Here is a 21,005-nt window from a genome sequence, read left to right as displayed (position 1 = left end):
ACACACTGATGACTGTTTATTCTAGTCTTGTGTATGCAGGCGTAATGATCAAGAAAACTTAAATTAGGCATTTTCCCTCTTTTGCTATTCGAGTGAAAAATAGCAGATGGGAATAAACTTGAAGAAGATCCTAGTAATGAATTTTACTAATGTGAATACACCCAGCGATACACGTGAATACACCCATCTACAGCGATAATTTTAAAAAGTTAACTCGGGTGAATGAGTTAAAATACCGAAGGCTAACTTGCACATCGTATATACTTTTGCATTTTGACCTGTCAATTTCGTTATGGTGCCCCCAGTTATTTCCCTAGCGCCTTTACTGTCGTCATTCATGGGCTACCACAGCAGCTGCAAATGGAAATGTGCTGAAGTATTAAGACATATGCATGGATATGTTGGTTTCGCAACTTGACGCAAAAGTCACGACACCAGAATTGAGCAAACTGTCTCTGTGTTGTCGTCCGTTAGCATGCTATGTACGAAGCTGCTCATAATATTACGTCACATTTACTAGCCATCAGGCCGGGTACACCCTTGGGTATGACGTATACCATATTTGCAGTTAGTTTCCAAAGTATTCTTCTGTCAAGGTTATTCACGTGTGTGAAGGAAGGCCGCTATTTAAATTTATTGCGCAATAATATATGCGGAATTTGTCTGTTCTCCAACTCAAGGACCTTACACACAACCCTTGACATTTACTTGTATTTCAGAGTTGTGTTTCTGCCAAGGACCTGCTTAGCGAATGTTACATAAGAAATTATGGGGTCTTACGTGCCAAAACCACGATCTCATTATGAGGCACGCCAAAGTGGGGGATTCCAGAACAATTTACACCACTTAGAGTTCTTTAACGTGCGCCTAACAATAAGCACAAAGGCGTTTTCGCATTTCGTCCCCATCAAAATACGGCTGCAGTGGCTGGGATTTGATCCCGCTACCTCGTGATTAGCAGTCGAATCAAATAAAAGCTAAGCAACTACGGCGGCTAAGGAATGTTGGCAGTTCAAGGAACGTGACAGTCGTCACGTGAGACAATTTTTTCTCATCCCCATTGCCCGAGAATCAGTACCAACCGTCGAAGAATAACACCGTAGAGTGCATTATTTATTGTGATGGAGTGCACGTCCAATATTTCAGACCCGAATCACCCTGTAACGACTGACAACCAGGCATCTCGCTTATACGCGCAATTACCTGACAGCTCCGAGGCGCTGGCGTCGGCCACAGGACCTACGTACTTGAACTCTCCACAACACTTGCCGACATTCTCGCCTTATTTCGCACCATCCAGTTTCAGCACAACTGCTTCAACAGCCAATTTATTTGTGCCAAAATTTGGGCACCCTGTCAACGTTATGGTTTCTTATTTTCGGGATATCTTTTGCGTTTATCCTAACGCTATCCTGAGATTTCCAGCGGCTTCACCTTTCTCAACATGCCCGCATGTTGGTCCGCCTAGCTCTGTTCATAGTTTGGGGGATACTTAAAAGACGTTGAAACCATCAGACAGCCCCCTGACCACGCTGCTCAAAAAGTTATTTTATTTTCCTGAGATATTGTGCAAGCTTCTGCCTTCTTGCCGTTCATCAACTTTCTGATTTCTCTGTCACTTTTATCCCATTTTGACGACTATGATCCCACGGAAGTTGGCAATGATGTAATAGCCATGGGATTGAAGCTCTTTAAATCAATTCTACCGTGGACACAACAGCCGCTTTTGCTCCCTGCGAATGAAAGAATTGCATTAATGAGCGTCATTATTCAGCATATGAATTCAGCCTAAAAAAAGAATATGCGAGTCTCACGCACTGTGCGAATCGATGTAAACGAAGCTTTTTGTGTTGTTTGTTTTGATTTAAAGTAATTAGCGGTAATGCTTACTGCGAATGTATGACTTCTTCAACTTACAGTGCAATACCAGAGTAGTGAGTTCATGGCCAAATGTTACCTTGCGTTCACTACTTCTCTTTGCGTATTACACAATATACAACGAGCCGCGTTTGCTTTAGGCGTTGTGCGCCATTGTTTGTAATCTGCGAAAAGATTCAGCATTGCCATTTCTTCACGTGGCACATTGCATCGAGGCAGACGTGTTGGCAGAATTACGGTGCTCCACGTGCCAAAACACTATCGGATTATGAGGCACGCCGTAGTGACGTACTCCGGATTAACTTTGGCAGCCTGGTGTTCTTTAACGTGCCCCTGAATCAAAGTGCACGACCGTTTTTGAATTTCACCCCCGTTGAAATCTGGCTCCCGGTAGCCGTAAAGCTACCGCGGCGGGCCCGTTAGTGTTGATTTGACAGGCGACCACTTCAGTAGTGTCACCTATGCCCTACGGTAAATAATTGCGCCTTCGCATCTGCACGCCCTGAGTCAATTGTCCACTTGCATGGTGTTTATTTTTTAGAAATGACAGATACATATAGTACACTGTCTTCAGTTTGCCCGCAACCGCTGTCGTGCCTATAGTAGTAGAGTTTCGTTAGCTTCTCCCGTCACTTTTTTCCTGTACCGTCCTTCCCCCTGTATAAGAGGTGCGACCGAAGAATGGTAAGGCTGCTATTCCCTCGCTTCGCGAATAGCTCGGTTGTACTCCATTCTGCGCCTCTTCTCCCTGGCCCCTCTCTACTATTCTGTCTGCCTCTCTTCAGGACTTGCATGTTAGGATAAGGTTAAGCGCTGCAGTTCCGGCAATGTTTTTTGCGGGGGTTTACGGATAATTACAGCTGTCAAGAGGCTAATGTGACGACGCCCAAGGAGCGCCAGAGGGCGCTAGGCACATGTGAGGAGATGGCAAGGTTCAAACGAGTTTTTTGCGCCACCTTTCCTATTTTTCATGTTACTTTGATGTATATGCAAGCTCTCAACCCATCTCCAATACGGCGCACATAGCAGCAACAGCACCAGTCGAAAATTCGAATGAAGCATTATATTTTCTAATAATCATGTTTTGTTGCTAATATTGTGATACGTAATCTACACAGAGTAGTCAGGCACCCTCTAATGAAATGCTTCCAATTTTTTCCTGGTTTCGCCCGTCATTGTGTTCCTAGCAATATTTCTAGCAATATATTGCTAGCAGTTTCTCTAGCAATAACGCTGGCTGCGGCTTCACGCGCTCCCGTAGGTGCCGGCTGGACTGGCAGTCGAGAAGTTTAAGTATATATCCTCCTTGCATAAAAACGACAGCATGGTTTCTAATATGTTGTTGGCGTGAATATGCTTGGTCCGAGGCCGAAGACGGCACGCTGTCTTCTAACACGTTCTTATGTTTGCGTTCGCGTCTCTGTCTTGAAAGGTCGCGCACCGTAACATGCTGCAATGGTGCTTGCATTGAGCGTATGTAAGGCGAGAAACGCTGTTTTAAAATGTTTCTTCCCTAACTTGTGCAGTGATCCCAAGTTTATAGTATCCACGCAATAGCAAGAGTCACGAGTATGGCAACCGTAACTGCAAGCGTCATGGTTAGGTTGCAAATTGTCATGACGGCGCAGTTGTAATCCACAGACCCTGCCACTAAGGAATACGCAGCAAGGTATAGCCGATGAATTAGTAATTACCCAAATTGGTTTTCACTAAACGTATATTACGGAGAACGGCGGGTACTTATGCGACCGCAAAGAACGGATGCTGGGCGGTGACTCCCAATCACTTACTCGCCACAGCACACATGTACACTGGAATCCGACCGGTTACACAATCTCTCGCTTATATTCTCCCGACCCTAAACTGCGGCTTCACCCGCCACCCGGATTCCAGCTTTCCCTCTCTTTATCCCCCACTTGTTTCCCAATGTGCTGAGAAGAGCTTCCAGCGATGTTTGCTCCTCCATTTTCTCAATAAATAAACTCCTTCATTCAGTCATTCCCAAGTTGCTGCAGAAAATAGCGCGTCTTCATCCTCATAACCACCCTATCTATCACCTGGACTCTGCCATCGCCAAACAAAGTTGCTATGTTACAAATGGCGGCGCAACACATGCGGCGTTGGCATTGCGGGCACGAGCGGACAAACTTTTGGACAAAAGTAAACATTCCTCGCCAGTCTTCACGTTGCCGCAGGCGCCCATACGTCTCCAAAACGCCTGCGTGTGCACATTGTGGGTCAGTATGGAAAGACGCGCATAAGTCGGAACGCAAAGTCTAAGGGATAACCAGGAGCCACTTGCGACCATCGGGCTGGTAGTTTCGTCGATACAAGAGGTTATCCCGGACAGCAAAATGGGCAGCCTGGCAACGCAGGGAGCGGGAGATGGGAGATGCAGGCGAGCCAGAAAGTAGATCGAGAAGAGAGGCCACCCAATGATCTTTGCGCTGTTCTGATGCGAAGGTGTCGATGTCGACCGAGGATACCGCCTCAATGGTGGAGAGGGAGGCCGTGTCGGCTGGCAGCGGAGAGCGGGACAGAGCGTCAGCGTCACTGTGCTTACGACCTGAGGGGTAGATGACGGGTATGTCGTATTCTTGAATGCGCAGAGCCCAGCGGGCAAGGCGTCTAGACGGGTCTGTTAATGAGGGTAACCAACAAAAGGCGTCATGGTCAGTAACGACATGGAAAGGCCTGCCATATAAATAAGGGCGAAACTTCCCGAGTGGCCAAACGATGGCCATGCATTCTTTTTCTGTGACGCTGTAAATGCGTTCCGCGTTGGTCAGCGCACGACTGGCGTAAGCAACGACGTACTCGGAGTAGCCAGGCTTGCACTGCGCAAGGACAGCGCCAAGGCCAATACCACTGGCATCGGTATGCACTTCAGTTGGGGCGGTGGGGTCGTAGAGTCGCAGTATAGGCGGAGACGTCAGGAGACGGCGTAAGGTCACGAACGCGGTGTCGCATGCAGGAGACCAGGAGGATAGGTCGTGGGCGCCACTTAAGAGTTGTGTCAGAGGTGATATAATTAAGGCAAAATTGCGAACAAAGCGTCTGAAATAAGAACAGAAGCCGATGAAAGCGCGAAGTACTTTGAGTGTCTTAGGTTTAGGAAACTCTGCCACAGCGCGAAGTTTGGATGGGTCGGGGCAAATGCCGTCTTGTGATACGGCGTGACCTAGAATCATGAGCTTGTACGCGGCGAACTGGCACTTTTTCAGGTCCAGTTGCAGGCCTGCGTTGGTCAAGGACGCCAACACTTGTCTAAGGCGAAGAAGATGCGCGCTGAAATCAGGGGTGAACACAACGATGTCGTCGAGGTAGCATAAACACGTGCTCCTTTTTAGACCGCGCAAGATATTGTCCATCATTCATTCAAACGTAGCAGGCGAATTGCAGAGGCCAAATGGCATCACATTAAATTCGTATAAACCATCTGGAGTAATGAACGCAGTTTCAGGACGATCAACTGCTGACATCGGGACCTGCCAGTAGCTCGAGCGTAAATCCAACGAAGAAAAAAGTTCAGCGCTTTGCAAGCTGTCCAGAGCATTGTCAATGCACGGTAGAGGGTAGACGTCTTTGCGCGTCCTATCTATCCAAGGCGCCCGCAATGACCACTTTAGAGATGCATATACAGCCATTTCTTGCTTATAACCATGCGAAAGCTGCCTGACAATTGCAACCTTAGGTTTTTCTTCAGTGTCAAACGTAAAGAGTTCGTTGCATTGCAATATCGGCACAAAACGTTCATCTCGGTTTCGGCAATGGTTAGACCGTCTCCGACTGTTAAAGCAAATATTTATTTGGCGACCCTACTACTAGGTTCAGCGTGATTGAAGCTGGGTTTGGTCTGTATCTCAGTGGATATATATATATATATATATATATATATATATATATATATATATATATATATATATATATGCACTTACAAGACTTCAGGCACGGCTCATAATGCCAACTGGCGCCAGATCTAGTGCAAACAGTGGCGGCGCAGGACGGCAGGCAATGTGCATAAGCGCCTACGTGAAGTCCACCACGGACACGCCGTTGTCGTCACGCAGTCAACCTTCCGTCATCCTCATTTCATCCCCTTCATTCCATTTTGCTCATTATTTCGTTGTCATGACGTCATCAACGTTTCGCCGCCTTAATTTTCTCGTCCTCACTGCATTTTCATTCGTCGCCGTCACGCCATCATCACCGTTCTCTTCTTAGTTGATTGTAATTATTTCATAATTTCTATTACATTGCCATGCCGTCATTGCCTTATCATCTTCGTTGTTTCATCGTCAATGAGTCGTCATTCCATCGTCGTTATTGTATTGTTGTCATAGGGCCGCCGTAAGGCATTCGTGGCTACATTGTGGAGACCGTCATCGGTATTCCTGCTTCGTCATCTGATTGTCACCAAGACGTCACTGCCTAGCCACCATCGTTATAAACTTCTTGCCATCCAATTGTTTGCATGCCGTCATGCGCCATATTATTGTCGACGGCGTGGCATCGAATCTCGGCCCAGGCGGTGGTATTTCGACGTTGGCCAAATGGAATAACTACCTTTCGCAGTGCGTTTCGTGCACGTCACAAACCTCAGGTGGTGAAATTTCAGTTTTGGCACAAAATGCCCCAGAATTTATTTACGTATTGCCGTCTTCATAAAACAAATGTCCTGACATTGTCATTTCTCTCGAAATCACTCTGGTGCCAAAATTCCATCATCGTCACTTCTTGGTCCTCATACCATCGTCGTCATGTCGCCGACACCATAGAGTTGTCGCCATACCGTAGTTCTAGTTCCATATTAGTCATTGCAGTGTCGCCATGCCGCCATTGTCGTTGTCAGGTTGCGCCATTGTCAGGTTGGAGACGTGTCTTATTCTTCGTGTTTTGTCGTACAGGTACAACAGTGCCACTTTGTTTTATAAGCAAGGCTATTTCTCAGTAGTTTTGTGTGCTGAATTTGCGCACTTTAAGAATTAATAGTTGGAAGAATCATAAGTGCAGGTTTGAATGCGCTTTGAAAATCACACCTGATGTTTATCTTGCTGTGCGAAATGAGTGCGTTGGCTCTTATCACCTAAGTTTATGTTCAGTCATCTTCTGACAACATTTTATTCACGAAACAACGTCGCTACAAAGCACTAGCGATGCTCATTGTTCAGGGGAGGACAAATAATGACCGTGGGTCAGGCACGTACCCAGGATTTGTATCCGGGGGGGGGGGGGTGGGGGGGGGCAAACCAAGGTAACTTTTCTATGCACATGAGCGAGGGTACCTTTACTAGTACAAATGTGAATAACGCCCGCCATTCGCCATAAAGACGTGTAAACACACCAAAGTGAAATGAAATAAACTGTATTTTACAGGTACGGCCTCTGCGATACACCTCTCACTTACTTGGCAAACAAAGAACCACGTCAAATGGACTCGCGCTGGAAAGAAGCGCAGGAACAACACTGCCACGGACAAGTAAAGAAGCGAAAGTGCAAAATAAAGGTTACTTTAGTAGAACAGAACTTAAAAAAAAAAACAGCAGTTGGCAACAAAGGCACACGGACCGCGCGGAATTGTGTTACTCTGCCAAACAATCACAGAAGCAAACAAAATAGTCGGCATACGGCCTTTTCAAAATGGCGTCGTACTTAATACCTCCAGAGCGTCTGCTGTTCTTGAAGAGTCTTTTCATCGGCGGAAGGAATGAGGTATGCAACAGACATTTACAAAATGCATGGCGTCTGAGCATTTCGTCTCTTCAAAAGTCTGCGGTGTAGTTAATTTCACTGCCGAACCCGTTTTATTCATAAAACTTCACTGTTAACTGAAGTGAAACTTCACAACAAATAGTTGTAGCGAAGCAGGCATTTTATTTAGTTGAATAAAGAATTACGCACTCGCCATTTTAATATGATAGGCGAGAGAAAACGTATAAGATTACACGCTAATGATTTTATTTTTGTAGTTACCGCCTTATTTGGGTAACAGGAAAAGTTTGAAGTGCGAAATATTTTCAGCCTCGGGGGCGGAGGAACAGTGGCTAGTGGTTATGACGCCGTGGGCGTGTGTTTAATTGCAGACTTAAGTTGTATCCGATTATAGTGCCGTTCTCTGAATTAACTCTGCAAGAATTATGCAGAAATATATATTTGCGGAACAATAACAGTTCTTTTGGATCTCTCGCTTACTGCTCTAACAAGTGCCACAACCGAATCATATTGTTATTTGGGAAGTTACGCAACGATGCGTGGACGCCAGTCGCGTACAACCGCGTGTGGTGTAGAAAGCTGCAATTCTACACATACTGCGCCCACCGCTAAATGTTAGAAAAACACCTACATAAGCACAGCACAGAAGTGGCTTCGTTAGGCGGCTCGAATGATAACTGTAGAAGCGTCATTCAGAACACGCGGAATTGTCCTTCACTTCGGGCGGTGTTTTCTCTACTTCCTTTTTAAATAAAAAGATGATCCATAAAAGTTGATCCATAAATATTTTCATAAACAACGGTTAATTTTTTTTTTTAATTTTCGCTTTTCCTTCCTGTTTGGCTATTGCCTTGGCTCTCTTCCTTAGTAGATCGCCTAATTTCTCAAATCCTTTTCACTATTGTTTCAAGTTGGCAATTTTGCACGAAAAGATTGTACAAGTAGAGAAAAACCAGAAGAGTTAACGGGTGACAGTCAGGTTCCTGTGAGTTTAAGGGTTATTGCAGAGTTTGATGATGGACGCTGTTTCGCATTATCTTATTTTCCACCTTATCTAACCCGTATCACGGGTGTATGGTTCCGAGGATCTGTCAGCGTCACGGCGAGCCTTCATTCGAGGAAATGATTAACCAAAAGAAAAGTTAAAAGCAATTGGCAATTTTTCTGGCCGCCACTCGTTCCACGTGCATATAGACCAGCTGACCACGAACTGAATCCCTTTCCTGGTCCCTGGATCACTGTAAACAAAGAAGGTTGAACTAACGAAGCAACAACGATGCGCGTGACCGTTGAGTAGACGGTGACAACTGAATGCACCTGGTGTTAATCGTGCGGGCACCGAATTGATGAGGAAACTGGCGTTCACATCCCAGGAGAAAGGCAGCAAAATGTTGACCACCGAATAGCTGTCAAGTCTCAACATTGATATGGCGGCGCTTTAGGTATGTGTGTGAGAAGTGGTGGCATGGGCGGGGAGGGGGAGGGTGGTATGGGTCTTAATTTCTGGGGGAAGGGGGGGGGGCCCTGGGCCCACCTTGGGTACGTACCTGACGTGGGTAATACAAGAAGTTTTGCGGTGATTTCAGATCTTAAACAGAAAGTTGAAAGCCTCACGAACGCTGTGAGATCTATCCCCACAAGTGTACACTACATTGTCTGATAAATTCAATGCACTATTGTCTGAAGTAGCCTGGCAATATATCGAGCAAGATGTTATTAGGCACCAAAGTAAAGGAATTGAGGGCGGACCGAATTTATATAGGTTGATGATGAGGAACAATTGATGAACTAACTTGAGTGGCAAAATCGAGAACTGAATTCTGCTTTCGACAATTCCAGTTTTCTCGACAAGAGAAATGCCGTTGCCGCTTCTCTTCAACTTCCCGCGCTGGCTCATTATGATGCAAGCGGCGTGCACCGCTCTCCATCAACACCTCATGAAAGACCAGGTATTTGTCGTTCATATTGCCAGAGGCTCCTTACGGGACGACGGGCTTCGAAACGAAAGCAACCTGAGGGCTGTCAGATTGAGATGAGGGCTGTCACAGACGCAGCAGGTTTGAGAGACAAAATTGTGACTACGTGTAGGTGACTTGTTTTATTTATTCAAGTGACAGAAAGACATTAGATAGGGGAAACACAACCATGAAGAAAATGGGGCTGTGCAAGTTCTTAATTCACACAGCTAAGCATAAAATGAACTAAATGACTACAGCAAAGATTCAGTCGCAACAAAACTAATGTGACACATGATCAATAAATGTGCAACTAATAATTATAACAGGAATTACAAGCACTCCAGATATAATTTGTAAATGCGTCGTAAGCAGAAACACAGACTACCGCCGCTACCAAAAGTACAACTACAAAAAAAAAAACGCCCTTACAGAGCACAGCCAGAATGACGTATTGCAATGGATATACAACGTGTCAAGAAGCTCATAAAAATTTTGCAAGTATTATTAACATACATGAGTTTATATTTTGAAAAACCATATCAGACCGTTTAAAATGCTTTATCATCAGTAAAACGTACGGTGCTAGCTGTAAGCTGATTCCACTGACGGATGGCAAGGTGTAGCGTTGGGTGAAAAAAGAAAACAAGTTGGTTCGGACGAAGATGGGTTCCACATTGAACTGATGACAAGGTCGCGTGGACACACGATGTGCTAGTCTGATAAGAAACGTAGCGCGTCAGGATAGATTGCGGTAAAGCATGTGAAAAAATAACAGAAGCGTGGGCGGTCTACGTTTTTCATGAACGACTTGAATAATGAACGATGTTATTCATGTTCACTTTATGTTATTTATGTTATTTTATGATGTTATTTATGTAGTTTTTTGAGATCAATCGAGCAGCTCCATTTTGCAGAGACTCGAATTTCCTGTATGAGGTGCGCCTTGTGCTCGTTCCACATTAGGGATGCGTATTCGATTTTAGGGCGTACCAATAGTGGTGTAAGCAAGATGCTTATTCGCGGGCTTAGCTAAATGCAAGTTGCGAGGAACGAAGCCAAGTGTTTCATATGCTTTGCAAGCTGTGGAGTCTATATGAGTGTTTCATGGCAAATCTGATAATAAATGGACGTCCAAATATTTTATAGCGCATGTTGAGCTAATAGGCATATCGTTTAATGTGTACTTGCGTAATACATAGTTAACTTTCGCCGCATATATGAATAATTTCGCTTTTTTGACATTCTTTTCCATTCGCCACTCATTACATCATTTAGTGAGCTTGCCTAAATTACATGTCTGAGTATCAAGCATCTATAGGGTACGTAATTTGTCGATAAATCATGAAACTTCAGCAAATAATCTGACTGTGGAGCACAGGCTAGTACTGATATCCTTAATATGAACTAAAGATGAAATGGGCCCGAGCGAACGAACACCGTGGTACACCAGATTTAACGTAGAATAATGGACACGATCATTCATTCAGAAAAACTTATTGGTGAGAGGATAGTAAAGAAATTCTGTAAGTACGAGATAGGATTCCTGCTGCAGTGCATCCCTGGTATCTAATTCGGTTTCATGGAGGCAATACGTTGTGTCGATTTATTGATTGAAGGGTAAACACATTTGCGTCGACAAACATCGTGAAAAGGGTTCCGCCAAATTTCTATTATCCCACCAGCTCGTAAAAAGATGCAGCTTAAAGTGGTAAAAGGGAATTTTACCGTGAATTACTAGTTAAATTTATTCATTAGTCACATCTCAATGTAGCACTTATGTTTTACTTAGCCTTTTTTCTGTACGTTGGTTTTGTACTCAATATAATTTCTTTCATGTTCCCAATTTATGGGGGCTAACGGGCACTTTAGGAGCGCATAACAATAGCACTCCTATGTGATAGAGGACATAGTATGCAAAAAACACAAGTGTTTTCTCGATTGTTTATGCGTGCGAACCTTGAGATCAATAAGCTTTCTTTATGGGATGCACCACCTATCACAGTAGTTTTATTAGTCTTGAAAAAAGATATCATCTTCATATATTTCAATGTTTCTGCGAGGTGGTGCACTACCGGGATATACAGCATCCCTGCCGAAATTTCTACCACCATAAGGTTGCATACCCACCGTACTGCCAAAACCTCCTACAAATCGACTGTTTGCGTAGCCTATACCCATACTATTATACGCACCACTTAGCGGGTTCCATGTTCCACCATTCATCCCGCCGCCTGTGTTATCAAAGCCAGTCGCTGTTCCACGATTTGCTCCGCCAAAACTAAATGGTCCCATGCCATAACTGAATGGACCCGTGCCGAGACGCTCGCCACCGCCAGTTCCGGCCGCATAGCTCCTGCCATGAGTGCCGCTTGAGCCGCCATTTATTACAGAGCCCGAAATACCTGGAGCGTGTGCGCCCACTTCTCGGCTCCCGCCACTGCCGGCACTACCGATGCCCGCTCCTGGCAAGCGAGTTTCTGTTGCAGCTCTATCAGAGCCAGCGAATCCTGCACTGTTTGCACCTCCACTGGCCAACCGGTTAGTAGGTGTCGCAATCCCGCTATTGCTCAAAGAACCAACGCCGACTCCTTCTTCATGTCCTGTGATGGCACTGTTTGTTCCGCCTCCTGCAAGCGCACTAACGCTAGGATTACCGGCGCTTCCGTTAGATATACCACCTCTAGCTGCTCTAAGCCCGCTACTGCCGGGTGTTCCTGCAGCGGCCGGAATATTGCTTCCACCGCCAGCACCACTCAAGGCAACGTGGCCCAGGCCAGCGCTACTTGCAACACCTGCTAAATGAGGTACAGTCGCACTTTCGCCTGATGAGCCCGAGCTACCAATTTCCCTGCCAGAATTGCCTGCCGAGACAACTCGGACTCTTTCGCTGGCACCGTCGACATGACTACCAACTGTGCTGGTTGTTCCTCCGCCGGTTGAACCCACAATAATATCAGTACCAGCAATGCTCACATGGCTGGGATTATTGCCAACACCACCAGCACTCGCAATGCCGGTGCCCGCACCGCTTCCAAGGACGCTTCTCAGAGGGATACTCACACTCCCACCTGGCAAGCCGGTGTTTGCAGTTCCAATGCCGAGATTGCCTCTGGAACCAACGCCGATTGCTTCGCTGCCGAGGCTGACATTGCCAGTAACTACGCTGGTTCTCATTCTGTCAGTTGACCTGGCATCGTTACCTGATGTTGGAGTGCTACCGCTTGGTGCCCCACTGCTGTGGAGTACATCCATACTACTACTTAGTGCACTCGTGCCATTACCAAGAGCTCTGTTACTATCAACGGAACTGGAAAGGGTTCCAGCTGCGCCGCCGACTGCTACAGTACCGAAATTAAGGGGAGCATCACTTTTTTGAGTAAATCCGTTGTTAGTAATTTCTATCCGACCGTTTCGGACACTATGGCCGCCAATTCCTGCGTCATTGCCGCCAGCGCCAATGCCTTCCCTAAGCGCTGTGCTGCTTGAAGCACCATTAGATGCCGCACTGATGCCACTTGAAACCGTTCCGCTTACGGTTGGCCCTGTACTCATTCCCGAGCCGCTGACAACGGCACCATTACTCTCACCGCCTTCTCTCAAGCTTCCTGTAACACCGCTGATGGCACCACCAGGAGAGAGAATGGCAAGTGCACGGCCACTTTCAGTGGCGGCAGTGGATGAGATACCAGAGCCAGGTGTTGATAATCTGGTGCTTATTGTTTCCGTCCCACTATTACCAGTAGAACTGCCAGGCACAGTTGCGCTGCCGCTAATACCAATCCCATTAGCAGTCCTACCACTGGCACTAGTACCAGGTTCATCGCTGTGAGCATTAGACCTACCACCATTACTACCGCTACCACTATGATTGCTTCCGGCATCTGTGTTGAATCCTATGCCACCTACTCCAGCTATAGCACTCGCTGCACCTTCGGAACCAGGTACGGCTGATCCACCTATAGCAGCGACGCCCCTACTGCTGCCAGACGAGCCGATTCCGTCACTTGCTCCGGTGGTGCTAATGGCACCACCAGCTGCATCACTCAAACTTCCAGTTCCTGTAGCCGCGCCTGAGCGAACACGAACACTCTCATGTGACATTCCACCATTACTGATTCCCCATCGACTACCGGTGAGGGATGTGGTGTTTACCACTGCACTGGAGCCATTGCCACCAACAACGACGGCTGTATTACTTACTCCACCGCTACTGTCTACGCTGGCCCCGCCAGGGTTATGTGTATTGCTCCCGGACAAACCTGTTCTGCTTACTACACTCCCGTTGGTGCTGCCCAAACCTGCAGACCCTGCAGCGCTGCTGCCACTGAGGCCATGCAAACCTCCATTTCCGCCGGATGTGGCGGCAGCATTTGCAATGCCACCGCTTCCAGCAGAACTTGAATTGGCTTGAAAAAGGCTGAGCCAGCTCTTGTCGCGCCTGTATCGCGTTATCAGGAACATACAAATTATCCTGCATCCTACCTTACGGCGCTTCCCTGTTCTACCGCGGCTTCCACTGCCAAATACGCGTTGTGAGGAACTCGTGTCGCGGAATAATCCCGTTCGACGAGCGCATTCACAATCAATCCACATCTGTCTCCTCCGTTCGATCCTCTGTCTCTTCAATGCTGCTGTATTTGGCGCTCCAGCTGTCCTGTTCAAATGTGTGGGAACAGCATAACTGTTGTTTCGTTGACTGGAAGTAACAGAGGATGTGAGATCCCTCTTGATGCGCTTTATCTCTCCGTAACTCGCCGTCCCCTGGCACAATCCGCTTCGGCAGTGACCGGTCTATAAATCGAAAATGGGAAATTAAGTAAATTTTACAGAAGTATGTACTATGACAAGCTTGAAGAATGCATTCTGTGAAGGATAGTTTCATGTTCGTAATATACAATCATTGTCCTATCACGGAATCAGTACAAATGTCCAAAGCATACAAATTGCGTTTCATTTAATTAAATAGGCTAGGCAATCAATGAAAGAGTTATTTGCATACATGTTTCAGTTCATTTGCCAAACACTATGTACGGGAGTAAGTTGACGAAATATATTTTAAATCGTATCGATAATTAAAGCTTGACAAATTTCACGCCTAACCTCTAGGTATTCCTTATTATATTGAAGACAAACCCACACTAATAAATTTGTTCATTACATATTGCAATACATTCAGTTCAGACACACGTTTCTGAAAATTTGTTGCGCGGTGAGGTAGATTTCGCATTGAGTGGCTTAATTTTAGCAAACATTCGTGCTGCGGAGTGATGGAGTCATCGTTTTTGATTTCTTCTTTTTCGTTAAACGAGAGGGAAAATACATTTGTTATCTGATCAGCTCCGCAATGCACTACCTCCCGGATAATTTTCGAGGCTTATTCGAACTGACATTTCTGCCGAAGACGGGCAAATAAGCCGTACTGTGTGACGAATTTCGGTAAAAATACGTTTGCGGCTAAGCATTGACTTAAAGCAAGATAAAGTGCTTAAGGTAATACTGTCTTGATCTTAATATTACCCATGTACAGACGTAAATTTTAGGAAAGGCGCCCGACGTGTACTTTTCTTGCACTCTGAGCACTCTGAGATGAAATTGGCCGACCGAATTGTTTTTCTTGAAATACCATAAAGAGCGGTCATAAAGAGGTATCCATGTTAAGGACAAAGCAAGGAAGCTGAGTTCTACTGTAGAAAGAATGTCAGGTGCTTCGCTCTTCAAACTACGTGAATTAGTATTTTTCCCTTATTTTAATGTGCAATCCACATCTCAAGAAACCCTTACATAAGTGTTGTGCTACTGTATTTAAAAATATATTTCGTTTAATAAAAACGCCAGAGGGAGGAGAGTGCTCCAAGTGCACTGTTAATGAAGGCTGTACTTTAGCTATATTGAAATGTGTTCTTTTCTCTTTTTAGCACATTCATGCAGAATTCATTCATTACCCATACATTTGGGAAAGCAAAATAAAACCGCCTGTAGTCTCGTTACCTATCGGTTTATTCCTGACTCTATTTCTCATACCGCGAACAGTTTGACGCATGAGTAATTTTTCCAATTTTTATTCGTCTTCATAATATTACTTCATATTTAAAAAAAAAATCGTAATAGGCTTTATTACCTTGCTTTTCTATTCAGTAATACAGTATCTAACGGCGTTCTACGGCTCCACAAGAAATCAGAAAAGGCCGGCAAGAAATGTCGCAATAATATTTAGCTCCTCCCTAAAACTGAGCTCGCGCTCTTTGGCCATACCTGGCCATTGTGTCAATAGAAACCACACATTCACTCATTCTAAAGCTGATCATAATATAGGCTCATATTAGCCCTTACATAAGACATTCCTCCTGCCAGCCTGTCGGCTTCTCGAAAAAAGACTAGATATAATGCGAAATGCTGTTTGTGTTCTAAATACTGGGAGAGCTTCAAGCGGTTCTTGCCTGCCGGACATTTGTACTGCTGGAACTGATGAGGGATTCAAAGGAACGTACTGAGTGTCGGTGCACTAAAACAGGTGAAACTGTCAAAACACACAATAATCATTATTACCTGTAGCCCTTCGGAGAATCGTTCATGGATCTGAAATTGTAATAACAAGTTTTTTTTTTATTAACGGCATGTAGTCATCGTGCGCGTTCCCATACAAAGCTGTACTACTATACCTTGTCGTGGTCAATCTAAGTTAGTGTCGGCGACTAATATTTATTCATGAAACGAAAACAACTTTTCTGGGAAAACGAACCCAGTTTTCGGTAATTGTGTGGCAAAAGGAGATACTAGCAAGAGTAAGCGCTGGACGCGGAAGCTTCAGTCAGGTGGAATTGTCACATGAGAGACTAAGGAAACGCATAAGCTTGCTCCACCACTAGGAAACTAGTCTCAGTGGCAATTGAAAGGTGCGAGCCAGGCGCAGTAAGCCCTTAGATATCATGCGCCTAGTTTACTTCGTTAATTGTGTATGGTTTATTGTGCGCACGACTCCAATTCGAAGACTTGCACCATGACGAACCTTTCGCGTATTTTTCGAAGTCTACTCGCAGCATAGTAAATTTTGAGCTGTTTGCATCATAAACTTGCTTTGGGCATCAACAACTGTCGATCTTCATAACTTAGAAAATCACAGTTGCTGATTAATTCGTGAGGCAGATGAGCGACAGGCGTTGGGTGAAAGAGGAAGACGCCCCCAAAGGAACTTCAAAATATTATCAAAGAGATGAAGGCGGTTACCAGTCACATAAGCCGGTTAGTAAAAGCCGCACAACTGCAGAGTAATAAATGCATCATCAGCCAGTCGCTAATGATGGTGCTTCGTGGTGGCAGATTTTTCTCATTGCACACTGATGCATATATGCCTGCATCGTTCACAGTCTGTACATTTTTTTTTTACTTTTTACTTTTCCGTATTGGGTATCAAGATTTCCAGTCGCTCTCGCGAGCTTCTTTCGAGGATAGGGCAGTCTAAAAATGTGGGCCAATTCCTAGGGTACTGAAGTCTTAAAATGTGGGCCGGTATAGGCAGTCAAAAATCTAGGCCGACATTGAAAATAGTACAGCAATGAGCAGAAAACACCGGTGGTAATTTTCCCTGTAGCCTTATGGCCCGAATGAACGAATGAACGACCAAGCGAATAGTGAATGGAAGGAAGAGAGAGAGAGTGAGAGAGAGAACGAAAGATCAAGCGCAAAAGGCAGTCATACGGAGATAGAGAGATAAAAACAGAGAAGGCGAGAGAGAACAGGAAAGCGAACGAGGGAATGTTTCTCTTGCAGTGTTCCACTATCGACTATTGATTATAAATTGAGAAACGGCCGAAAGCGCAAAAGAAGCCTATTCGCTGCATGCTTAGGAGTGCCCTATGGTCCTCCTTCTCCACTCAAGCAAGGGGTGACGAGTGCAGTACGTATTCAGACAACTCTTTCATCACCATCATCATCAGCCTGGCTGCGCCCACTTCAGGGCAAAGGCCTCTCCTATACTCCTTCTACTACCCCGGTCTTGTGCTAATTGTGGCCATGTTGTCCCTGCAAACTTCTTAATCTCATCCGGCCACCCAACTTCTGCCGCCCCCTGCTACGCTTCCCTTCTCTTGCATTGCAGTCCGTAACCCTTCATGACCATCGATTATCTTCCCTCCACATTACATAGCCTCCCCATGCCCATTTCTTTTTCTTGATTTCAACTAAGATCTCATTAATTCGCGCTTGTTTCCTCACCCAATCTGATCTCTTCATATCGCCCCTCAACGTTACACCCACTATTCTTCTTTCCATAGCTCGTTGCGTCGTGCTCAATTTAAGCAGAACCCCTTTTCATAAGCCTCCAGGTTTTTGCCCCGTAGGTGAGTACTGGTAAGACACAGCAGTTATACACTTTTCTCTTGCAGGGAAAAGGCAACCTGCTGTTCATGATCTGAGAATGCCTGCCAAACGCACCCCACTTACTCTTCTGGTTATTTCAGTCTCATGATCCCGATTCGCGATCACTACCTGCCCTATGTGGATGTATTCCCTGACCACTTCCAGTGCATCGCTATCTATCATAAACGGCTGTTCTCAGACTGTTAAACAGTAGTTTTCTGCAGATTACTTTTTACACCCATACTTCTTCTTTGCCTGTCCAGGTCAATGAGCATGCATCGCAATTGCTCCCCTGAGTTACTAAGCAAGGAAATATCATCAGCGAATTGCAAGTTACTAAGGTATCCTCTATTAACTCTTATCCCCAATTCTTGCCAATCCGGGTCTCTGAATACCTCCTGTAAACACGCTGTGAATAGCATTGGAGAAATCGTATCTCCTTGCCTGACCACTCTTTACTCACCCTAAACCCGCAAAGGAAGGCATTCAAGTGGAGCTTGACTTCCTTTCGTATATTTCTTCAAAAATGATGTTTTTATCATATGTACATCCAAACGGTGGCCTTAAAGATCACCAAAGTATCATCATCATCATAATCAGCCTAGTTACGCCCACTGCAGGGCAAAGGCCTCTCCCATACTTCTCCAGCTACCCCGGTCATGTACTAATTGTGGCCATGTTGTCCCTGCAAACGTCTTAATGTCATCCGCCCACCTAACTTTCTGCCGCCCCCTGCTACGCTTCCCTTCCCTTGGAATCCAGTCCGTAACTCTTAGTGACCATCGGTTATCTTCCCTCCTCATTACATGTCCGGCCCATGCCCATTTCTTTTTCTTGATTTCAAATAAGATGTCGTTTACCCGCGTTTGTTGCCTCACCCAATCTGCTCTTTTCTTATCGCTTAACGTTACACCCATCATTCTTCTTTCCATAGCTCGTTGCGTCGTCCTCAATTTCAGCAGGACCCTTTTCGTAAGCCTCCAGGTTTCTGCCCCATATGTGAGTACTGGTAACACACAGCTGTTGTATACTTTCCTTTTGAGGGATAGTGGCAACCTGCAGTTCATGATTTGAGAATACCTGCCAAACGCACCCCAACCCATTCTTATTCCTCTGGTTATTTCAGTCTCATGATCCGGATCCGTGGTCACTTCCTGCCCTAAGTAGATGTATTCCCTTACCACTTCCAGTGCTTCGCTACCTATCGTAAACTGCTGTTCTCTTCCGAGACTGTTAAACAATACTTTAGTTTTCTGCAGATTAATTTTCAGACCCACCCTTCTGGTTTGCCTCTCCAGGTCAGTGAGCATGCATTGCAATTGGTCTCCTGAGTTACTAAGCAAGGCAATATCATCAGCGAATCGCAAGTTGCTAAGGTATTCTCCATCAACTTTTATCCCCAATTTTTCCCACTCCAGGCCTCTGAATACCTCCTGTAAACATGCTGTGAATAGCATCGGAGATATCGTATCTCCCTGTCTGACGCCTTTCTTTATAGGGATTTTGTTGCTTTCTTTGTGGAGGACTACGGTGGCTGTGGAGCCGCTATAGATATCTTCCAGTATTTTTACATATGGCTCATCTACACCCAGATTCCGTAATGCCTCCATGAGTGCTGAGGTTTCGACTGAGTCAAACGCTTTCTGCACATTTCTCTATCACTTGATTGATAGTGTGAATATGGTCTATTGTTGAGTAGCCTTTACGGAATCCTGCCTGGTCCTTTGGTTGACAGAAGTCTAAGGTGTTCCTGATTCTATTTGCGATTACCTTAGTAAATACTTTGTAAGCAACGGACAGTAAGCTGATCGGTCTATAATTTTTCAAGTCTTTGGCGTCCCCTTTCTTATGGATTAGGATTATGTTAGCGTTCTTCCGAGATTCCGGTACGTTTGAGGTCATAAGGCATTGTGTATATAGGGCGGCCAATCTTTCTAGGACAGTGTTCCCACCATCCTTCAACAAATCTGCGGTTACCTGATCCTCCCCAGCTGCCTTCCCCCTTTGCATAGCTCCCAAGGCGTTCTTTACTTCTTCCAGTGTTACTTGTGGGATTTCAACTTCCTCTAGCCTATTCTCTCTCACCTTATCGTCGTGTGTGCCACTGGTACTGTATAAATCTCTATAGAACTCCTCAGCCACTTGAACTCTCTCATCCATATTAGTAACGATATTGCCGGCTTTGTCTCTTAACGCACACATCTGATTCTTGCCTATTCCTAGTTTCTTCTTCACTGTTTTTAGGCTTCCTCCGTTCCTGAGAGCCTGTTCAATTCTATCCATATTATAGTTCCTGATGTCCGCTGTCTTACGCTTGTTGATTAACTTAGAAAGTTCCGCCAGTTCTATTCTAGCTGTAGAATTAGAGGCTTTCATACATTGGCGTTTCTTGATCAGATCTTTCGTCTCCTGCGATAGCTTACTGGTTTCCTGTCTAACGGCGTTACCACCGACTTCTATTGCGCACTCCTTAATGATGCCCATGAGATTGTCGTTCATTGCTTCAACACTAAGGTCCTCTTCCTGAGTTAAAGCCGAATACCTGTTCTGTAGTTTGATCCGGAATTCCTCTAGTTTCCCTCTTACCGCTAACTCATTGATTGGCTTCTTGTGTACCAGTTTCTTTCGTTCCCTCCTCAAGTCTAGGCTAATTCGAGTTCTTACCAGCCTGTGGTCACTGCAGCGTACCTTGCCGAGCACGTCTACATCTTGAATGATGCCAGGGTTCGCGCAGAGTATGAAGTCGATTTCATTTCTAGTCTCACCATTCGGGCTCCTCCACGTCCACGTTCGACTAACCCGCTTGCGGAAAAAGGTATTCATTATCCGCATATTATTCTGTTCTGCAAACTCTACTAATAATTCTCCTCTGCTATTCCTAGAGCCTATGCCATATTCCCCCACTGACTTGTCTCCAGCCTGCTTCTTGCCTACCCTGGCATTGAAGTCGCCCATCAGTATAGTGTATTTTGTTTTGACTTTACCCATCGCCAATTCTACGTCTTCATAAAAGCTTTCGACTTCCTGGTCATCATGTCTGGATGTAGGAGCGTAGACCTGTACAACCTTCATTTTGTACCTCTTATTAAGTTTCACAACAAG

This window comes from Dermacentor andersoni, chromosome 3, assembly GCF_023375885.2.
Source record: "Dermacentor andersoni chromosome 3, qqDerAnde1_hic_scaffold, whole genome shotgun sequence".
Classification (NCBI taxonomy): domain Eukaryota; kingdom Metazoa; phylum Arthropoda; class Arachnida; order Ixodida; family Ixodidae; genus Dermacentor; species Dermacentor andersoni.
Note: the sequence above shows the minus strand (reverse complement) of the source record.